The following is a 22,091-nucleotide window of genomic DNA, read 5'->3' on the forward strand; positions in this document are numbered from 1 at the left end:
GGATTTTCAGAGGGAAGTCTGGCTCTGTGTCTTGCAGTGGGAGGTCGTGGATATGGACTGGTCTGTAAAATTTAGCTGCCCAAATGAGAGCTGTGTTGTTTTGAAGTCCACACCTCAAATGTAATGACTGGGAGTCTTAAAAAATATCTGAACTCTGCTTTTGAGTCCCTTTAATGTGCTTCCACTTGTGGATGTCATCTCCTGAGTCCTGCCTGAGTCCTTCTGTTGTATCCACACTGAGGGAGCCCCTGAACATGGGGCTGCAGATGGACTTGGGCAGAGTTTTGTTACCCCAGAATCCCTCATACATGAATTGATTTCTCCTGTCACTGCCTGAAATTACAACACCAAGCTGCTTCATCTCAAAGCAACTTTGTTTTCTGTTTTTCCTTTGCAGAGGAGTCTGAAATGACCAGAAGATCCACGGGGATGGAAGTGTTCTGAAGGAGGAAGGTATGGTTTCCATTAATATTCAGCTTCAGTGGAGTCAAAATGTTTCACAAAAATACACTCATTTTTACAGGATTCAGACTTTAAAGTTCAAGTTTGTTTCTGACCAGGGAAAAACAGAGCCACCTGACATGAAAGCCCATGGGATTTTTTTTAAAAGAACACAAATCAATTTTTAAAATGTTCGAAAAATTCTGGTTTTACTTTATTGCAAAGCAAAAACAGTGCTGGGGATTCAGAACTAGTGTAGAAGCAAATTTGGCATTCACTGGCTATTTCCTTGGAACATAAACATGGAAATCAAAGAATCCCTCTGATTACCTGGGTATTACTGCTGTCTTCCCAGCTCTTCCAGTCTGGAAGTGTGACTGACCTGTAAAGCTTTAAATGGTAATAAAGTGTTGGGAATAGGATTTCTGTGTGGTCCCTGTGCCAGCATCAGAGAAAAGATCCAATCCAGCTAATCTGTTCAAGTTTAATGAACGTCCTGCTGACTTTTAAGGGAGCTGGCTGCCTCACTACCCTCGGAGACTTTAAAAATCTCCTCCTATTTTTGTAGAATTTTGTCAGGCAACCAGATTGAGCAACCCCATATAGAAAATGCCATTGCCGTTCCTACAGGTTTCCACAAGACATTTGACCCCTTCTTTCCCTTTCTTTCTTCTTTTTATACCTCTCTGGAATGCAGATATTTTGGTTAATTTCCTCCAGCTGTCACAGAGTCTCACAGGAAAATGACCTCGCAGAGTGACCACTTCCCCTACTCCTTGACTTAAGCAGAATTTTTTCTTTCACAGCTTTCACCACATCATCCACATCACTGTCTGGTGCCTTTCATGAGTCAGGGAAAAAAGCAAAAACGAAAATTTCCACCCTTTAGGAAAAAAAAAGGGGGGGAAACTAAATCAGGTCATTTTGGGTTGGTTTTATCTGCTATTTCAGATCAGTTAGTGCAGCAGAAAGTTAGCATTAACCATTCCCACCAAATACTAATATTTGGATATCTTCCTTATAAGAATGTTTTTCAGCATGAAATTACTTCATTCATTTAATAATGACAGCAGTCTCAGCAACTTCTTTTAAATATATTATTTAGAGGGGAAAATTGTATTGCAGGAACTATGTATCAAATTTAGTTTTCTGAAATAGCACAACAAAACACCACGTGGTAAATGAAATAAATATATAAATGAGATGCATATACCTCAAAAGGTAATGATTTTTTTAAGTAGCATAAATTCCACTCTGTAATAGTCCTTCATATTCTCTGTCTTATGTTTGGAATGACTATCCCAAAATATTGGCATTTTCTGTAGCATTTTGAGAGTTTTCCTCCAGGAAATTTTGATGAACGTGCTCTTTTTGAGTGTTTTTGCATTATAGGAATACTTCACCAAGAACTTTTCGAGGTGAGCAGGTTGTAGCTGTGGTTCATTTCTCTGATATCACCATGTGTTATTTTTGTAACACAGACCTTTTAGTTGTTTAATTTCAGAATTTTGGGACTGATTGCTTGGTGCAACCCCCAGCAATTCAGGCATTTTAGAAAGAAATTCATGATAGATTTTCACGGGTTTTGGTGTCAAGTAGGCCATCTGGTATAAATATATACCTTATACGGTTCTAAAAGCAGGTTATTCTTGTGCAGTGACAAGAAGATTTTGGGCTTTTCTGTCCTGTGTGCAGAATAAACACCTGGCAGAGTAATGAGCTCACAGATTTGAAAGAGTGGGCCTGAGGTGCCAAAGGGCCGAGTGTGGATTATGGAGGTAATTATGGCATGAGCCTGGTACGTCCCTCATGGAGACAGGGTGAGCCAGAAAATAATGAGATTTTGTTATGTCTCAAAGGCTGCCAGGAAGGGACTGAATTAGGGTTCACAGCTGAGCAAAATCGTGGTGTAACTGCTGAACACTCGGGTTTATAATCCTACTGTTGCGTAGAAGCTATAAATCCTTACTCTCTCCATATATTTGTGACCACACGGTGCAGGGATGCCCCAGCTTCAAACAGACTCATCCCAGTTTGTGATGGGGCCGTATATTCCTCCTCCTCCTCCTCTTAGGTGCTGACCACAGTAATGTGTGGGAAAAGCAGCTTTGTTTGCTGGTGCCCTGAGCTGGATCCCACACAGGTTTTCCAGCCCGTGTTTCCAGTGGCTCAGCACCGCCACTCAGGTTCAGTGTGTGGTCAGATGTGCTGCCTCAGCTGCTGCTGATTCAGGTCTCTCTTCCTGTCTGTCCCAACCACTTCATTCATTCCTCTTAAACCTCCAGCTGGAAGGACGTTCTGCCAAAAGATGTGGCAAATCCGAGGAAGTGGAAGGGAGGGGGGGGGGGGGGACACAACCTCTGCAGGAATGTGAAGGGTCACAAGCTCCTGACTGGAGTTAGCCACGGCCTGGGGCAGTGAGTCCAACCGGGCTCTTAGAGGTGCTCAGTCACATCCCACTTTCTGATGGAGATGGAGCTTGTGGAGCATCACTGAGAGCCTGCTGCTTCCTGAAAATCGAAGTGGCCATTTTGACTGCATTGTAACTTGGGAATAAGGGAGTAGGAAAATGCCTCGTGCAACATTCTTTCACTTCTATGTATGCTGAAGAGAATCAACTTCATGAACAATCCCATTTATTTCAGTGGAAATTCTTTCAGAATAAGCTTTGGCTGAGGTTAAGAAACATGATGGCATCTTTTCCTAAATGATTCCTTTTTGCGTGAGCTGAATTTTTACAGCTAAAACCTTTGGAATTTAAGAAATCTGAGAAACAGATTTCCCAAGTTCTCTTTGTCTTAGTCAAAGAAGTAGAGGTTCTAATGGTATAATGATTTTATATCCATGCCCTGTTTCAAATGCTTGCCTTACACAGGATGGAAAACACTACTACTAATAACATTAATAATATGGATGATAGGTGACATAACTGTTTCCTTGGAATTAGTGTCTGTGAGACACTGTGGCTTGATTACTTTGCTTCCTTCTCAGAGAGACATAAAATTTCCATCTTGCAGATCTTTCAAGGATCAGTCAATATAAAAACAAGTGGTCTTAGTAAATTGTTTAACCTGGAAAGTGATCATCCAAACCTCTCCTGTTTATGAAATTAAAATGGGTTCTTTGTACCTGCTGTAGATGTATAATTACATAAACATCTCCCTGTTAACTTAGATGGATTCTTTGCGTTACAAACTCTAGAAATTCTAGGAGGAAAAGAGGGGATGAACCAGAGAATGAATTCCATATTCCAGCTGATAAGTGTTTCCTCACATGTATCTGTTTCAGGAAAAGACTTCAGCATATGTTTAACTTCAGGCATGTGCTCAGGTCTCACTGGGTTTAAACATGCACTGATGGAGGATGCTTTCTTAAATAGAAGCAATATGTTGTCTCGCTGAAGTCAACTTGATTTGCCAGCCATTCCCCTCCTTTACATATAGGTGATTTCAACAGGCATCTGTAAAGAAAGGAAAGCTGAGGCCTTCAGAGCAGCTCCTGCCTCCAAAATGGATTTTGTTCTCTGTGGTACAAAGCGCATTCCTTCCAGTGCCAAAGCTTTTTCCTATCAAAATAAACACAGTGTAGCATAATGGGACTGCAGGCTTCTTTGGTAGTCTATGGGAAAATAATAAATCACTTGTTACGGTGTTTATGCATTATCCCCTTTTTTTTCTGTCTTTACCATCTGATCTCTCTAAAGACCAAGTAGATCTGGCTGCACAAACACAGGAAAAGTTACTTTATTATGAAGAGCGAGAATAAAAGGCGTTGGGAGCGACTAGGCCATATTCCTGTTGGACCCCTGTATTTAGACTCCTTTCAGCTCAGTTTTTGGTGACAAACTGCACAGCTGTAATGCCTTACATCTACCAGCCTGCATATATGAAGGATGTGTAATGTTAACTAAGCCCTTTCCCGTCCCTCATGGAAGACCACCCTGCCTGCAAAATCTCCGGAGGAAAACGCGGCATGTCCTGATCAGGAACTGCCTTTCTTGGCAGAAATACAGTATGTTGCATTAACCAAAACAGCATTTTTTTAAAACATTTTTGATGGTGGCTGCTTTTTATTTAAATATTCATTTTCCTTGTGTAAACGGAATCTCATTTGGTCTTCACATCCCGACATCACAGGACTGTCTGAAAGCCTCGTCAACATTTAGCATTGGAAATTGTTTCAAGCCTTGCGCAAAACCTTCAAAACCTGTCCTGCTCAGGGCAGAAAAACGTCTGCATTCTCCTCTGCAGTTTTCTCTGGGACAACCTCTCTGCTGGTGAAAGTTCCCTAATCATTCCTCACCACTGACAGTGCAGTTTTTCTACCGCACTGGGTAGGAGTTGTTACTAAGCAGAAGTCGCTTCCAAAACTTGTTTTGCTTCTCTAATATTGGCTTCACTTGTTGCTGGGTATTCCCCAGCTCCCTGACTGTGAGTTTAGCAGCGAACATCACTTGTCCTGTGAACAGTGAGTAATGCAGCCCCCAATAACTGCAGTTACTGCAGAAATAGTATTAATCACATTGTGCTGTTCACAATGTGATTACCAGTTGTGAACACAACATCATTTCATCCCTAATTGCACAGGTAACGGGAAGACCTGGGGAGTCCAGGGGAGTCACTTCAAACTCGCAAGGGCACAACTGCATTTAGAACCTGGCCCCGGGAAACCCGTCCTGGCACCACCAATGTGTCTGAGGGCACAACAAACATACCTGAACAGTGCCCTTCTTGTTCCTCCTCGAATCATGGGTATATGAGGCTTCTTGCTTCAGCTGTTACTCTATATACATGTCAGCACAGCGTAAAACACCCCGTCTAGACGGCCTACTTGAACTTGCAAGGTGCAAGGTCCGCAGAACTAAACCCTTCTCTCTTTACCGGCGTTTCGGCGGCGTGATTTCACTCAAAGCAAATAAAACCGAGCCCGGGTTACCTCTGAGTAACCTCAGGGGCACTCGGCTGTTGGGTTGGATCCCACGTTGGGAAACTCAAAACCCCAAGTGGTGTTTTCCGACGGGCGATTTACCCGTCGGAAAGGTCGGAGCCGCAGGGCCGGCGGTGACAACGAGCTGCTTCTTTGCCGTGTCCCGGTTTTCCCGAGCGTGTGATGGTTGTAATTAAGTTAATTTGCCTGTCTTGGAGACCGTGACGAGTAAATTGCAGGAGGGCTCATAAAGGGGTGTCAAATGTGTGGTTCTAGATGTGAAATCTCCAGGTTTAGACAGCTACTTTCGCAGGTCCCGGGAGAAGTGTCTGTCTTTTCCTGCCCACCAGTCAGTCCTTCATTCCGCAGTGCAGGAAGCAGTGGCCATCCCACACCAAAATCTAGGCTTTGTTTTATGCATCTGTCCAGGGTTTTTCCCGCTCTGATCATGGTGAGAGGCATCGCTCTCGTCTCTCTAATCCTAAAACTCTTCTGCAAGAGCAGTAAATATTACTCTCTGCGTTTTGCAGATGGAAAAACTGAGCAAAGAGGTTCAACACTGTAATCTCATAACAGACAGAGATAACAAGCATGGGAATAATATGGATGGGCAGGAATTTCAGGCCCCTGGGAGGGTTCAGGATCACCATGCAAACTCAGGTCAAGGCTGAACACAGCTTTCATGTGCACCTGGAAGTGTCTGCTTTCCTGTGTGTCTCCTCATGACGTGGTGTAGATCCTCACAAAGCCAGGTGCAGATGTGATTATGGTGGTAATGAGCTTTACTAGAGCACATTTTCCACACTGATACTGATCCACTCAAATATCCATGGAATAATACCCCAAATTTTCTTCCTTATTATATCTCGCCTCCCTCTCTTCCTGTGAGATTTAAGACTGGTTTCTGGATCTATAGAGGAGGCAGTTGGCATCCTTACCTTATTCCATCAACTCATGTCTTCATTAGGAATGGAAGGACCAAATTCTGCCAAGTTTCTTACTAATTTTCTGGACTGTGAGGATTCAAGGGGTTTTTTTTAGAGGTGGTGATTTTCAGAAAGTCTTATAGGTCATCTTCCTGCCTTTCTGTGTGCAAAGTACGAAGGATTTTTTTCCATTTTGAAAGAAAATATCATCTGCATTTATTTAATCTACTTCCTGTGGTAATGTCATGTACCAATGAAGCTAAAGAGAGAGTTAGTGCTGGGATGGCTTTTATTCATTTAGTGTGTTTGGAAAATAAAAGGAATAAAACTTCATTAGCATAACACAGTCTGTTAGGTCCCATACTTTTACCCCCCAAAGGTCTTCCTGTTTCCTTGTGTTTTGATAAAACGGCTGATATACTGCTAAATTGCTGGGAAAGTTAGGAATAACATTAATTTAATGAGGGAGTTAGATTAAAAAATATGTTGTAGAGCTGAACTGCTGCTTTTTTAACTGCCTGGCATTCCTGATGCTGGGTCTTGGTTTCTGTAGCCATGCAGCATATGAATCAGAGAGAACCCACCCTGTGCTTTGGCATAACTCTTAAAGCACTGACAGTTCCTCTTTCTTCAGCAGTAATTAAACAAGTAAAAACTGGTTACTTTGGTTAGCAGATACAAATGTGGAAAATATTCACAAATACATATCACTGGGCGTGTGTGTCTAAGGAATCTGGATGAGCTGTGGTCGGACTCTCCTTTCCCACATACTTACAACAAAGGTGCTTTATCCAACAAAGCAATCTGGCCAAGGTCTTTTATTTCAGCTAATTCATGTTCTCTTTTTTTTTATTTTGTAAAGCTTGAAGGTTTGCTGATAGTGCAGTTCAGTGCAACCCTTGACGACAGGAGGCACTGTTGGGGACAGGACTCTGCAAGAGGAAAAAATCAGTTCAAACCAGGATGAGACAGTCTGTAAAAAACCCAGCCTATCCTTAATTTATATTTTTTTCCTCACTGATTTGACCCTTCTAGCGAGCTCAGCAACAGTATGGAAACAATTGTGACACTGAAAAGATGCCTCTTCTTCCAATAAGTTCTCTGGTAAATGAGCAGTGTACAAGTGTAAATGTGCTCTCTGTGGTGCTGGAGAGGTGGTGTGCCCGGGCTGCAGAGGCAGGCACATTTAAAAACACAGCTAAAATGAGTCCTAACTGGCTGTTTAAACACCTACATCTTCTGGGAGGAAGCCTGAGCTAATGACAAGGCATTAGCAGTGTTTAAAGAGCAGTCTGCTTAATGATGACTTTCTTGGAGTCTCTGTTTACAGCCATAGGCAGGAAAAAAAGCTTTCCCTTTGCCTCTATAAAATGGGAATAATCACACCAGAGTTTATAAACCCTGAAATCCTTCCTGTGATGATACTTCGTGATCACCTTTGTTACCCACCCTGGAATGCAAAATACAGAACTTCCTTGGATTAACTCCTGTCAGAAGTAAAGCAGATATTTAGGAAAAATATATCACACTGATTTTAACATTTCTTCTAAAACACTTGGTAAGTTGATGATACCTCAAATAATAACAGGAGCATAACCTTGATCTGAAGGAGGCAGCCTGAGACTCCTTATAATAAAATATCCCAACCTTCAATAATGAAGTGAGGAGGAGACAGGGCCTAATACTTAATAACTAAAATGCAGTCTTGTCTTTTTAATCTAATGCTGTTTCACTCCAAATTCCAGGAACACCTATGGCAGCTATGCTGATGATCTGCCTACTGCATTTTCTGTTTCCCATATTTATTTTCCCCTGACCTTCTCCTTGTTAGGTTGATGCCTGATTTTATATTTTTCGGGTCGTCTTGTGACTCTTTTCCCAATGTCTACTTTTCCAAACCACTGGAACAACTGGCACCTTATCCATGCACAGGTTTCAGGGATCCTGCCCTCCACTGGGCAATGACAGAGGAGGGTGAAGTTGCTCAGCACATTAGCAGGAAAAGCCCATTAGGCTCCTTACCTGATAATTCAAAAGTTTGTGGAATTCATCAGGTTTTAAACCTGATAGTCTTAAACCAAGTAAGGGCAGTTTTGGTCTTATTTGTTTTTAACAAAATATCTTTGGTTTATCCCTGTAGGCTGTTTTACTTTTCTCAAATTACCCAATTCATATTCACCTCCCGCAGGGTTCTATTTTCTCACTGCTGTTTATTACACACTGCAGAGTTGCCTCTCCTCTAATTTACCCCCGTGGTACAACCCCACTGACTAGAGAGGAGAAATTCCTGCTTTGTACCAAAATAAGCAATAGGAGAATGGGTGCCAGATTTGAACTTTGGTGAACAGCTTGTTTCTCTTTGCCTGGAATCATCCAGCCATACCACAACTGGGAGCTGCAGTCGGACATCCAAATATAACAAATATTTCTGGGTTTGCATGTTACGCTTTCCTGCTCCTCAGATGCAGGCCGGGAGGAAGAGGAAGATTATGAAAGAAAATGTATGCATGGATATTTCAGCAATCTGCTGTGCTAGGAAGGAAAAAAAAAATGTAGAGAGCAGATGACTGATTCATGGTGTTCTGGCTGAAAATATTGTAGCTTTTAAACATTGCCTCAATGTGGTCGGGGTGCTCACGGTAAATACGTTTCACAGCAGATGTGGCCTCGACTGTACACGACTCAGAACTTTCCTGCACACAGTAACTGCCAGTTCTGGGAGCCTGAGGATCCCCAGGCCTCAAAAAAGACTGTTCCCCTTGTGGCTGTCCTGCCCAAGGGGTGCCGGCAAAAACGAGCAGAGGGGTGGGGGAGGCTGCTGACCCCTAAAAATCTCAAGCTTCAAATAGCCTCTGAAACATAGATACCAGTGTTCTGCTCCCAGGGGCTGAATAATGCCCTTTGTTCCCAAACCACGTGTCTCTGCATCAGGAGGAGCGGGCACCATCAGAAGAGGTGATCTTCCACCGACCCCATAACGTGCAAGCTCAGCAGATGCAGAAGGACCCACAGGACATTTTCCTTTCTCAAGTGGATAATACATACATTGGCTACGTTGTTATAGGGTGCAAAAGTGGAACAGTGGGCTCCTGACCCCAGCTGAAAAGCTGTCGACTGCCTACTCTGGTGGCCTCCGTGAAATCCTTGGGACAGAGAAATACATGTGTTATGATTTCTGACATTCACCTGGTGCCATCCATACGTGGGATTTCTAGAAAGAATTCAAAGAAGTAGGAAAAAAAAAAAAACAAAAAATAGGTTATTTTTGATGAGTTGGATGTGGATGTTCCCTTATAGAAAGATGCTGAGTACACAGAAAGATTCTGAGTACTTTAGTATCAGCAGAGTTTTACCAAGAGTATATTACTTTTGGAACTGAAGCTGGAACTGTGCTTGAATGGGGGAAAACACGAAGCTGATCTCATGCACGTGAATGGGCAGTTCCAACGAGACCTCTGAAGGAGTCTGTGTGGAACTGCTGCTGCAAAAGTAGGGCTCGTTCAGGGCATATGTGCAGACCTTATTTAAATGCTTCTGATGCAAGAACTTAAGGGGAAAAAGGAGTAATATTTCTTAATACTGAGAATATAAATACCACTTTTTCTCCCAGAAGGACTGTGACAGTTTATGGCAGTGCCCCCGTCAGCACCTGGGCTGTCCCTGAGCTGCAGTCAGATGTGACACTGCAGTGATGCTTTAGCTGATGTGGCTTTTGCAGCAGGAAAGCTGCAACACCTCGGGCTTTGGGTGATCTACAAATGGTATTCCCTGCGTGAAACCATGAGCAAATATTTGCCTCTTTGACAGCTGAAGCCTGTGGTACTCTGACCTCATTGCTTTCAGCACTCAGACCTGGTTTACAGCCAGTCTGAGATACCTACACGTGTAACAGCCGTGCCTTGCTGTGAGCAGATAGTCCAGACACTTTGCATCATTGTTTGACAAGAATCAAGCTCAAACCTGGATGTCTCAGGTCTCAAAGAGCCAAATTCCTGTTGCTGAGTCCCCGCACAGCCATACAAATGGAAGGATTTAATCGTGTCTGAATGTAATTTTGGGCAACTGAGCACTTGACGTAATACTGGTCACAATATGTTGGCTGGTGAAGACCACAATAAACTGTGCACGTCAGCTAATCATGACTAAACACTGATGAGGCCAGGCTAAAACTGCACTTAGCTGACATGTGCTGAATGCTATTTGTTCTTGTCTACACCGATTCACATTGCATTGAATGAGGCACAATATAGATAAGCCCTTTGGGGAGAGTGTAGCTCTGGTCAGGTCTCAGTGTTCCCTGACTGGCCAACAGCTGCTCAGAGCAGGTTTATAAAGGCACCACTTACCCATCCTTTGATGGAGAGATAAGCCACTGTAATGTAATTACAACCAAGGAGATGGGAGAGGGGAAAGAAAAAAATATGCCAATCATGAGGGGGGTACACGGAGAGCCTCAGATTCCTTCTAACCTAAACATTGTGGCAAGGAAAGAAGTCTTAATTAGGAAACGTGTAGGCATAGAACAGGAGCCCATCCTAAATGAATTGGGGTGTGATGAGCATAAAGAAAATGCTTTTTAAAAAGATCTTTGACTCCCACTGAGTGCTTGTTTCTTAGACTTCCTTGCCTAATAATGTCAGCATTTAAATGGCCCCAACTCCCAAATAACAAGGCTTTGAAGTTAACACCTCATTGAGGTATAGAGTTCATACGTTTGCTATTCCTATTATTTGGCCAGAAACCGTTTTCTGCATGGCTAGCTTAATAGGGTAACAGAATATTAAGTTGTATGGGGATTGAGAAAGCTATTCATACAAAGGAAAGAGCTACAGACTTCATGTATTTGAACAGAACCTGACAATTAAGAGAAAAGAGCAAAAGTCTGGGAAGTGCCCTGAATCACATAATTGCATGAAATTTTTTCATACCTGTGATATTTCCAGTGGCCAGGCACAAACACAAGGGGTTTTAGGCTTGGACTGTGTTAGGGAGTTTTAGTTGTAATTAAGAGATGAGGCGAGGTGGATTTTTTTCCATCCTGCCAAAGTTTTAAAGCTTCAAAAAGTATTCTGTTCTTTAACAGGACAAAATCAAGATGTTTTGGATTTTTTCATTAAAAAAAGCAAAAAAAAAAAAAAAAAGGCTGAAGAATGATCTGGTGCTGGTTGGACCAGTTACCTGGGAGATGGGTGATCCAGAATCAAGTCTCCCTCTGTTGTTTTTCACCGTTACAGAGGAACGTCTCAGCCACCTACTTTAGAATCCTTTTCTCTTGGGTTTTGGCCCCAGCACGCAGCAGAGCTCTGAGAAAGAGATCTTCAGAGAGTGTCTCGTTGAATATATCCACCAGTAAAACGGCTTTTCATTCATCTGCAGCTTCTGACACAGTGATTACCAGTTGTCTCCACTTCTGGTGGCTGTGGCAGAAAAATTATCACCACCCCAAGACAGCTATTCTAAGTCACAGTTTTCTGTGCCATAGAAAAGCCTCGAGCCTGCAGTTAAAGACAGGGCTCTTTGGTGCTTGCTGCCATATGGCAGATGTTTTCTTACCCTGAAAAATTCATGAATAATCTAAAAGGTGCAATGGAGGGAGTAAATGGTGTTATTAAGCTCATTTGCAGAGGTAGGGGACTGAGTGATAACATGAATTGACCAAGGCCGTGCAGGAAACTTCCAAGTGCCAGGATTAAACAGACTGGATAGGATGTCCCAGGCTTTGACCACAAATAAAGGCACCTAAGTCCTTTAAGTGCACATAAAAGAGCATGAATTAGACATTGCAATGATTACAGAAGTTAAAATGGTTTAGAAAAGGTCTGCTTGTTCCAGTGCTCCTCTGAATAACAGCTTCTACTTTTTTTTTTTATTTCCTATTGTCTTCAGTTTAGAACGTGTTGGGGATAAAATTGTCTTGTGGTCAGGATTCAGGAGATTTCTTATCATTTATGTCATTCTTTCACTAACTTAGGCTAAGCTTATGCTTCAATTATTTCTCTGAATATAGGTATAAAACTACCTACCTCCTCCAGGCTTCAGTTAATGAGGAGTTCTATCTTCATTGCTACCTGGTGTAATTATTTCACATCTATACCACTATTAATACCATGGCAAAAGCCACATTAGGTATTCAGCTACAAGCAACTGGCATCCATGTTTAAATTAGATCATTGTTATGGGTATGCAACCAGAAGAATCCTCTGCAAAAACATCTTTTTTTATTCTCTGAGCCCTCTTAGGGCTTGGGAAGCAGATTGAAGGCAATTGCATGTGTTTATGTTAACTTACTGCTAAGAATGAATCACGGTTTCCTTACAAATCCACTGAAGTGGTAATAGCATCTGGTCATTTCATAGCAAGATATGGATTTAAAAATGGATGAATGGAGGGGGAAAACAGCCCCATCACCCTGGTGGTCCCGTGTCCAAATGACATGTTGTGCTGAACAGCAATGATTTTTTTTTTTTTTATGCTGTTTCTTTAAAGAAAAGAATCCCTTTTGCATGTGTAAACATCGTTCCTTAAGCACTGTGTCCTTCTAAGGGGTAAAATCACAGTGACAATAATTGCTTTGAGAAACAAAAGGAGTCAGATTCCTCTTCTGTTGTATAACAAAGTTGTAGATTGGCAGGGTGGACAGCCCAGGTGTCTAAATGCTCTGTTTCCTCCACGAGCTTAAAATTTAAATTCTCAAAACCCCTGTTTAGTTGCAGCCTGACTTAAACTCCCTCAAGACCTATGTTTCTATACCTAAACTCCTGCCTTCGGCCCACAGCCCAGTGAGCCAGTTTTTAATCTGGGAAGCAGATTTATTTCAAATAACAGTTGTATGTAACCTTGTGGTGATGGCATTTATTGGGGGGAGAAAGGTGGGGACACTGGAGTTCTAGTCCCTACATCAAGGACTGGGAAAGAAACAATTGTTGGATAGCACGCAGAAGTTCTCTCTCTGCTCCAGATGGGACTGAGAGAGAGTCAGGATGTGATTTTGATCATCAGCTTGGGCATATCTGCGATGGAAAAGATGAGCTTTCCAGCCTCTCCATCAGGCCCTGTGAGAAATATGGACCATGGCACTGTGTCATGAGGTGGGACCAGGCTCTGAGGGTCAGGGACAGCTACTTCTGCCACAGGTGTCTGTTTTTTGCTGCCTGCTGCACTTACAACCACTGATGTTCCCATGTGCAATGTGGCAACTTCTCCCTTAGTTTGGACAGGGAAGCTGGAGAGGGGTAGTGATGCGTTGGCACGGGGGGTGTAGAGGAAAACACAATAAAAATAAAAGTTTAGGAGCCTTGTTCCAGTAGATCCATGGCTGGGTTTGAACAAACCTGAGTTAAAGGTGGGAATAAAATCTGTGTGGCATCCCCTGTATCAGAGGCACAGGCTGCCTTCTCCAACAGCTCCCTCCTTCTCCAGCCCTGATCCTACCCCCTGTCTCATGCAGGTCCTGCTTTCATCTGACCACATGCTGAGATAATTTAACCCCCTAATCTTGCGGAAAACTATATTTTGATGGATCAGTTTTTCACTGGGTGGGTGATTTGAGCCTCTCAATACCCAGTCAGATGAGCTTTAGAGCTGACACAGCACAGACAGGAGGGACTGGAGCAAGAAGGAAGTAAGAAAGGAATAAAGGGTGAAGAATTGTCCCCTTTGGGCAGTAGGGATGCTTTAGATTAGCTCAGCCATATCATCTCCCTGGACTGTGAGAGTAAACTCTGCTCTGTTTTCTGTTATTGCTTGCTTTATGCTTTGTTTGTTTTGGTTTTTGGTAGGAAGAAATGTAGCTGTATATATTTGGGAGAGGGTTTGGGGCAAACATCCTGATCTGACATCTGTTCAGTGCAACTTGGATAGGGATTTCTAGACCCCTCCCTAGCAAAAGTTTGGGTTTAAAATGCTTCCGTGTCCAGCACATCACAATTTCCAGCGGCCTGCAGGCTATTTCAAGAACACTGAGATGTTTAATTCATCCCAGGCACTGTGCAGGTCTCCCTGCTTGTGGCTTCTTCCCACGGTGCCAGCTACTGCTCCCAGTCCCTTTGAGGAGTAGCTCTAGGTCATACAGAAAACTAGGGCAAAGCCAGGGATGACAGTCTCCTTTCCTGTGTCACAATCTGCTATCTTAATTATTACTTCAGTTCTTCCTGTTCAGTGTGAGGGTCCCTCCCCCCTCCTCCCAGATTTGTGTGCATCTTCTAAGTGTCAGCAAAGGAGGAAAATCATCTACAGAAATTCAGCTCTGGGGAAAAAGGAAAAAAAAAAAGCCTTAGAAGCATTCATTCATTCATATTTAAGAATGGATTTCCTTCAGCTGTGCTGTGACCTCACTGGTACCGTCAGGAGAGCTGTTGGATGAATTTAAAATTACACTACAGTGCCTTTCTTAAGTTCCCTTTTAAAGGTGTGGGGTGTTGTTTGGAACATTATTTTGTTCAACAAAAGAATGGAAATGAGCTAAAATAGTTCATCAGAGCCTTTGTGGCCTGCTGGAAAAAGTGATCCCAGCTATTACTATCTGCATGAATGTAATATTTCCCTCATTTTAGCCAATTTCCCTGATGCCTGCCTTGTTTTGGGGTGCCTGAGCTGAATTAAAAATAGACAGATTCTGATTTGTAATATTTGTGCCAGATGATCAGGCCCTGAAATACTTTCTGAGCTATTAAGCTGTAACTGGGGAAGGGTGCCACATAAATGGGCAGCCCAAATATATGCTTCTACAGCAGAGGAACCCTGTCAGTCTTCATATCATGGAAGCTGGATTTTTTTGCCTTGATTCGAAACTTTTCGAATTCTCATCTGTTCTTATTTCTTAAAAGCTTCTCTGATAACGGCACCTGGCTGGTGCTTTAAACCTGTGGAAAGCAGTGATCATATTTATTGTGCTTCGAGGATTTCTCCATCAGAGCTTAACTGCCACAGGATAACAGCAACAAACCACCACCAACAACAACAAATAATGAGAGCCCAAACAAGCCAAAGCACCGCAGGGACCTTACATGCGGTGGGTTTTGTGAAGAGAATTAACATGAAAGAGGGTTCAGTTTGGGGGTAGAGGTCAGGGCAGATAAACTCCTGTGTTCTGATACATTTCCTTAAAGTGGGAAGTGCTTTAGAGAGCGAGGCTGTGGGAAGAAGCTGTCAGCAACGGGGTGGTCAGCGGTGTCAAGGGTGGTGGCCTATGTTTTTCTTCTGTTGCAGCTTTTCATCCTCCATCTGTCAAGCCCCATAATTTTCAAGGCAGACAGTCAATTTTTAACGCAAACCTTTTAACTTCTCCCAGGTCTGAAGCGCCCCTTTTGTCTCGGAATAACACAAAAATGGCAATAACTGGGAGACTGTTTAAAGCTGGTGTCTCCCCGGGATGGCACCGGATCCCACCTGGGCAGCGGTTTGTGCCCTTGGCTGCCGGTGCCGTGACGGAGCGTGGGCCGTGTTTGCCCCCACGCTGCCAGCCTGCAGATCCCACACGTAGCTGTGATGCAGCACCACGAGGGAAGGGAGTTAGCCAGGGAAAGACCTGGATGCAGATGTGCTGGTGGAGCACAGCACAGCCCGATGCAGGCTCCTTGCTGGAGCACCCGCAGCCGTGCTGGCAGTGGGATCAGCGCGGCCTCACGCGCCCCACTGACCCTGCCCCACCTGGCATCACTGCCCCACTGCTGGCTGGTTTGCCCAGTGCCCACCACAGGACACTGCCACAAGGGCTGATGTCCCCGGGCAGGCACAGGGCTGAGCCTGGGCTAAGGACTAACACAAGTCCAGGCTTTCTTCACGCTCCGCTGCTCTCCGGCGCTTAGTTCGAGCTGACATCTCAGCACGGCTCGTGTCATATAATTTCAGCATGAACAAGGCTTGGCCCACACTCAAAATACACAGTGTTTTAAGTGTTTAAATTAAGCTTTAACTGACTCAGACACCGAATCTAGCTCCAGCCACTGTGTTGCTGTGTTATTAAATGCTACAAACCGGAGTTCCTCCCCTCGTCCGCGAGGATTATCACAGTAGAGTTGGCAATAACTGAAGCATCCAGATGAGTTAACAAGGTGAAATCCTATTCCCAGTTAAATCAGTAGGAAATCTTTTAAGTGGTTGTTTTGAGGTCTATACTTCATCCAATCATCTCAGCTGAAGTTCTCCCGAGGAGGAAGCTGTATATGTTCCTTCTTTCATTCCCCTACACAAATACATGCCTTAAGCATCCAAGGTATGGTACTGAAATATTTGCAATAAATGGACTTAAGTTAAGAAAGCATGATTTCTTAGCCTGAAAACCTCACCTGGAAAAAAAAATATTCTTGTATTTAAGTGTCTCTGAGTATAATAGGATAATTAGATATTTCCTATTTCTTAGTATGTCCTGACATTGCTGTCAGTTGGACTTGTGAGTTCTGCTTTTCTGTGTTTTAACAGAAAAATGGCCTGATCTGTTCTTTACCTGCTTGTGAATGAACTCTGTGAATAATGACTGGAAAGCTAGGTTACTTCTGTGCATATGTTTGAATAATTTAATGCAAGAAATACCAAAGACTGAAATCAGGATTGGGCAGGGTTAGCAAGTTCAGGTCCAGGTCTGAATGCAAATGTTAGCAAACATGGAACAGAGAAGGGGTTCTGATCCAGGCACTTCACACTGCTGGTTACTGAAATTCAAATTCAGAGCAGTTGCAACATTTGGAGGTGGATCAGAACTCCCTTGGCAGCAGGAAGTGTTTGGATGTGGGGATCTTATCTCAGGTCATCATCAGTCTAGAAAGGTATCTGAGAGCCCAACTGCCTGCAAAGAAGTGACACGGTGCTACTAATGCCTTTGCTCATAAACATTTTCACATGCAACCTACTGCTGTCCTCTGCATTGATGTTGGGGAGTAGAATCTTAGAAACACAGGGAAAAAAAAACCTAACAGTGCCCTTCAGAGCTGTACACAAACTTTTAGGTACTAAGCTTCCTAATCACTACCTTATGGCTCATAAAAGGAGCAATCTGACACCAAGGACCAAGAGGCTGTTATTCCTCCGCTCTCCCCTATCCCACTCCAAATGTTAGAACAATAAATACATTTACCTCTTGTTTAAGATCACTTAAAATAAGTTGTTTTAATTAAACCTCCCAGCGATCTATCTGCACTAAGTGATTAAGTGCCTCTTGTTTCAGTGAAAGGAGAAGGGATTGTCACAGGACAAGACTGATTGAATTGTGGACAGAACTAGGACTGGGTAAAACTGCTGAATGTTTTCCATCGAAATACACGTGAAAATACTGTGAAGTTTCAATTTGTGTGGTGTTATTGCTCTCAAATATTTTCCCTCCTTTCAGACCTTCCTTCCCTCCCTACTGTCCCAGAGTCAATGAAATAGTTATTTCCCTCAGGTTAAAGTTCAGCTTTGAATATCAACTTTAAAAGCTGCCCAAGAAGAGAGCTTTCTTTACTCAGTGGGCATAATTTTCAGCCAATAAACTTAAAAATTGAAAAGTAGCAACTGTGTTGATGAACTATAGCTATTTAAAATTGTATCAAATGCCTAAAAAAATTCGAGTTTCATAGGAATCAGCTCTTTGAAACAGTATCATAAAAATTTTGGGGGGTTGTTATGCTATTTTTACATTTTAACTTGAAATATCTTGTGTGAATTAAAATGGGGTAGTTATTCTTTCAAACCAGGCTTTTTACATTGCTCTCAGCTTAGGAATCACACTGGTGGGTTTGTTGTTTTACTGCTGGCCATATCACTTTCAGGATGGAGAACAGTCACAATAAAAGGCTCTTTTATGTCTTGTAGTATGTCTTGTGATGGTTATGGCATCATCTATCTTTTAGCTTTCCTACACCCGGGTTCCTCTTCCAGTTCCCATCTTTCCCCTTCTTTATCCCTGCTCTGGTACCTGCCAAGGTGGATTGGGAGGCTCAAACAGGGTCTAGATCGTGGCCCAGCACAGGCAGCCGAGCTCTCTGGACAAACTACTCCGCTAATTTATTTGGATTCTTTACCTGCAACCTCCCTGCTGTTTTAGTGCTGGGGCCTCTCTCGGGCACAGCCAGGCCAGTGTGCTGTGTGGTGGTTTTATGGTGATGTGGACAAATGATCATGAGGGACTGGCTGGAAACTATTGGATATACTCCTTTGCGCTGGTGGTATTTAAAGGTAAAGGCATTAACAGCGCTGCTGCCACCTCCTTTTATCTCACCCAGCAGCATACTGCAGGCAAGGCAGGCAGGATGACACCTCTGATTGCTGCCATTTGCATTTTATAACCAATCTCCAAACAGGAGCAAGAGGGAAAACGCAGACAAAATGTGGGAGTTCAGCTCTGGCTGCAGAGTTGTCCCTAATTTTAATTTATCCTATTAGCTGAGGGGGGGCTGTGTTGGGTTAGGCTGACTGGCTTAGGCTCTGGCTTTCACTGAAGGGCAAATGAAAACATGTTAAAAGGTTATTCCCAGTGCCCTTCCACTGGGTGGGAATTGGATAGTTTTGGCTCCCAATTTTAAATATTTCTGAAGTGAACAAGACACGGTACCAACCCCGAATATGATTTTTTTATTTTTTTGCTTGTCTTAATACATGGCATTGCCAGCGCTAATGTGATATTTCTCTGTGTCTTCCTGAGACTAAAAACAGGAAAGAAAGAACAAGAAATTAACCTGAGGGACTTTTTACTGTGTGGCACCTCAGGATATTTGTGAGTATGGGAGGAGTGAGGTGTCACTGCTCTGCTTTGGTGTGTTTTAGCAACGGAGAGAATCTCCTGACCAGCCCAAATGCATCTTGGTTTCAGCAGAGGGTCGTGGCCACTGTGCTTTTTAATCACACAGTGAGGAGTTTGTGTCCTGCATAATTACATCAAAAACTCAGTTTTTTCTGTTTAAGTACAGAGCTATATGTTACTAGAACATACTACAGCATCAAACTCCTCCGCTTGTGAGAGTCTGTCTGGCAAATAATATTTACCTTTTTGCTAATTGGAAAGAACCAAGCTCTTATATAGCTGTGCAGATATTGATTTAAGTTTTTAAAGGAAAGAAATTCCAGAAGGGAATTCACATCAATAGAGTGAATTAATAAAGAAAAAGACAAAATTAAAAAAAAAAAAAAAAGGAAGGAAAGAAAATTGAACGTTCCCTCAAACATATTTTCCAGTTCAAATGTCTAAAATATATGTCATCTTCCAGCTACATTTTCCTCTTGCAAATCCTTGTGGTTTTTATAAGGACAAGTTTCATTTTATTGCCTTGTTTTCCTGTGAAGTCAACAAGTTAAAACAACAGGATTTAATTTTGGGTTGGCAGGCCAGCTAAGAGATAATACATCGTGTGCCCCCCCCTTTTATCTTTTGCTTTTCCTTCCTCCTCCTGCTTCCTGGTCTCCTTGAGGTGCTCCACTCTGCCACTGTGCTGCTCAACTTATTGGCCTAAAAAAACCCCTTTGCAGGTGATTTATAGAACCCACTGGTTATCGTATGGCTAATGATTCATGGAACTTCATTAAATACCAAGTATGTGCCTGCTTACTGTCTGTGCACACTGCATATTAGAACCTTTGCACTCCCCCTTGCAAATTGCCCCCATTAAAGTCGCAGACAAAAGGTCCTCTCAGTAGCTTACATATTTTCCCACATGTGAGAGAGCAATTGGAAACTTCCTCTTGATAACTAAAAACTTTTGAATTAGAATTTATGAGAAGGGTCTTTTGGTCTCATTGCCCGAGGGCTGAAACAGATCCCAGTGTGTACAAGCGTTCCTTTGATGCCTGGAGCTGCACAGGGTAACATTTTTTAACAGGATCAAAAAGCGTAATGCAGGGACAATGTGCCGAGGCCCTTGCTCTGACACAAGGAGTCAGAGCCTGTGTTTTTCCAAGGCTGAAAAATCTCAAAGTATGTGTCCAGGGCAGCAGCAGCATTTTATATTCTCTTTAATTGCGGTAAAGTCCTAGATAAAATAATGGCAGTCAGTGTTACAACTTCCTTTTCTTTAATGTTCCCCTAAAAATGCTTTGAAGCTGCTTTTACCTTTGGGAAAGTATTGTATATGTGTTAGGGGAAAACATATCAAAAAGAAAATAAAGGGCCAGTTCTTTAATTGGTGGAAATCAGCACGGCTCTATTACAGGTATCGGAATTTCTCAAGCTGTGGATATGGTTAAAAACTTTCTGCCATTCCTTACCATGGATTAATATATTCCTGCCCACTTACTCACCTGGACTATTCTGTTTTGAGTTTACTATTGATTTTTCTTTGTAAAGGCAGCAAAAGTCTTAAAACCTGCATCTAACTTTCAAATCATAAATGTTTCCCATGGTTTTAGCTGCACTGTTCCAGAGTTTAAAAAGGGGCACAGCCATATGTACCAGCTGATCCCAAGTCTCTACAAAAAAAAGGTCTTGATAACTAGAATTTGTCTCGTCTAATAGACTTGGTGCTCATTTAGGTGGTCTTTCATTATATCTCACTTCACATCTATAGGCAAAGAAGAGTGGAAAAAAAAGGAACTGCATCGTGTAGCCAACACATCACAGGTATTATTATGAAATGATCACATTACCTCCACCTTGGTGATTACATTACTGAAAGAGAGATGTTTTTGAGATTCTGTATTCACACAGGCAATATTTGTAAAACCTGCCCTGCTATTCAAGTCATACATATTGGCTCAAAGGCATGTTTTCATCAAGCATTTGAAATACTTCAATGGTCTTTAATGCAGCACCCTAACTTACTACTTATTCTACAGCTGATAACTTAAATGTCTCTCTCTTTACACCATTTGTAGGTCTTCCAAATGAGACAGAAGATTTAACTCTTGATTACTTCTGTGGTCAGTTAAGAGCCAAGTGAACTTTTCAACATAAGCTTGGCTTGGTCTCAGAGTTGCACATTTTTTTTCTTCTCCAGTAACACGCTGCCAGAGTGTCTGAACCTCAGTGGTGACCTTTAGAGAGCACAGTATATGGGATATGAAGAGCCCAGAGAAAGTGCTGTCTGAAAGACCAGAAAAACCTTCCACATAAGCCAGAAAATGTAATGGAATTGGTGGTGGACAGTGAGAATCTTCCTGGGGATGGAGGGTCCCTTTGCTTGTATGGTGCCAGCGTGATGGAGTCTTTGTCTAATTTAGGTTTGACTGTTTCCTTAGGTTTGTTTATTATTATCTCCGACTAGACATTAACAGTTATACATCATATCATGTATAAACATACATGCAATGTCTGCTCTGTGTCATCAAATATTGTCAGCTTACTCACAGGAGCATATTTCATTAATTTGGCCCCGTCCTTGCCTCATTTTGGGTGTATTAAATTGTGACTCCAGTAGATTTGGGCTACTCAGCTGAGAAATCCTCCAATCCCTTTCTTTTTCCATGGCAGACTGGAAACACATAAACAGAATAAGGTGGCTGACAGTAAGAAAGTGAGTGAGACAACAAACTACCTTCCCCCAAATTTCAATCTGTAATCTCAATGGGAATTTGGGATATGTCCCTCAACAAAGGTTTGGGTGCACATATGAAAGGTGTTTATTTCAAAACATTCTTTTCCTTCCATTTGGGCAGTGGCTTGATTGGACTCATTGCCTTCTTAAACTGGAGTGTCCCAGACTAAAAATTCCAGGACTGTAAACGGGGAGAGAAGTTTTTCATTGTGAAACAGTTTGAAAGTTTCAAATTCAGACATTAAATTATTTGAGTTTCACCCAGCCTCAATAAAAACTCCTCTGTAAGTACTTCATCAGGACAGACGTAGAAATATCTGGCTGTTAGATCAACAGAAAGTAAGATATATTTAGAGCAAAA

General features: G+C 42.5%; 1 long non-coding RNA gene across 1 annotated transcript in view; it reads left to right on the forward strand.

Moving 5' to 3' along the window:
• Nucleotides 1-395: 395 nt before the first annotated feature.
• Nucleotides 396-22,091, forward strand: part of LOC113993911 — an 89,510-nt gene continuing 67,814 nt past the window's right edge. The window contains exon 1 of the long non-coding RNA XR_003542821.2: nucleotides 396-453. This is a non-coding gene — a long non-coding RNA (uncharacterized LOC113993911). The remainder of the gene's footprint in view (nucleotides 454-22,091) is intronic.

This window comes from Pipra filicauda, unplaced genomic scaffold (assembly GCF_003945595.2).
Source record: "Pipra filicauda isolate LSUMZ 115617 unplaced genomic scaffold, ASM394559v2 scaffold45_size4122338_pilon, whole genome shotgun sequence".
Lineage (NCBI taxonomy): Eukaryota > Metazoa > Chordata > Aves > Passeriformes > Pipridae > Pipra > Pipra filicauda.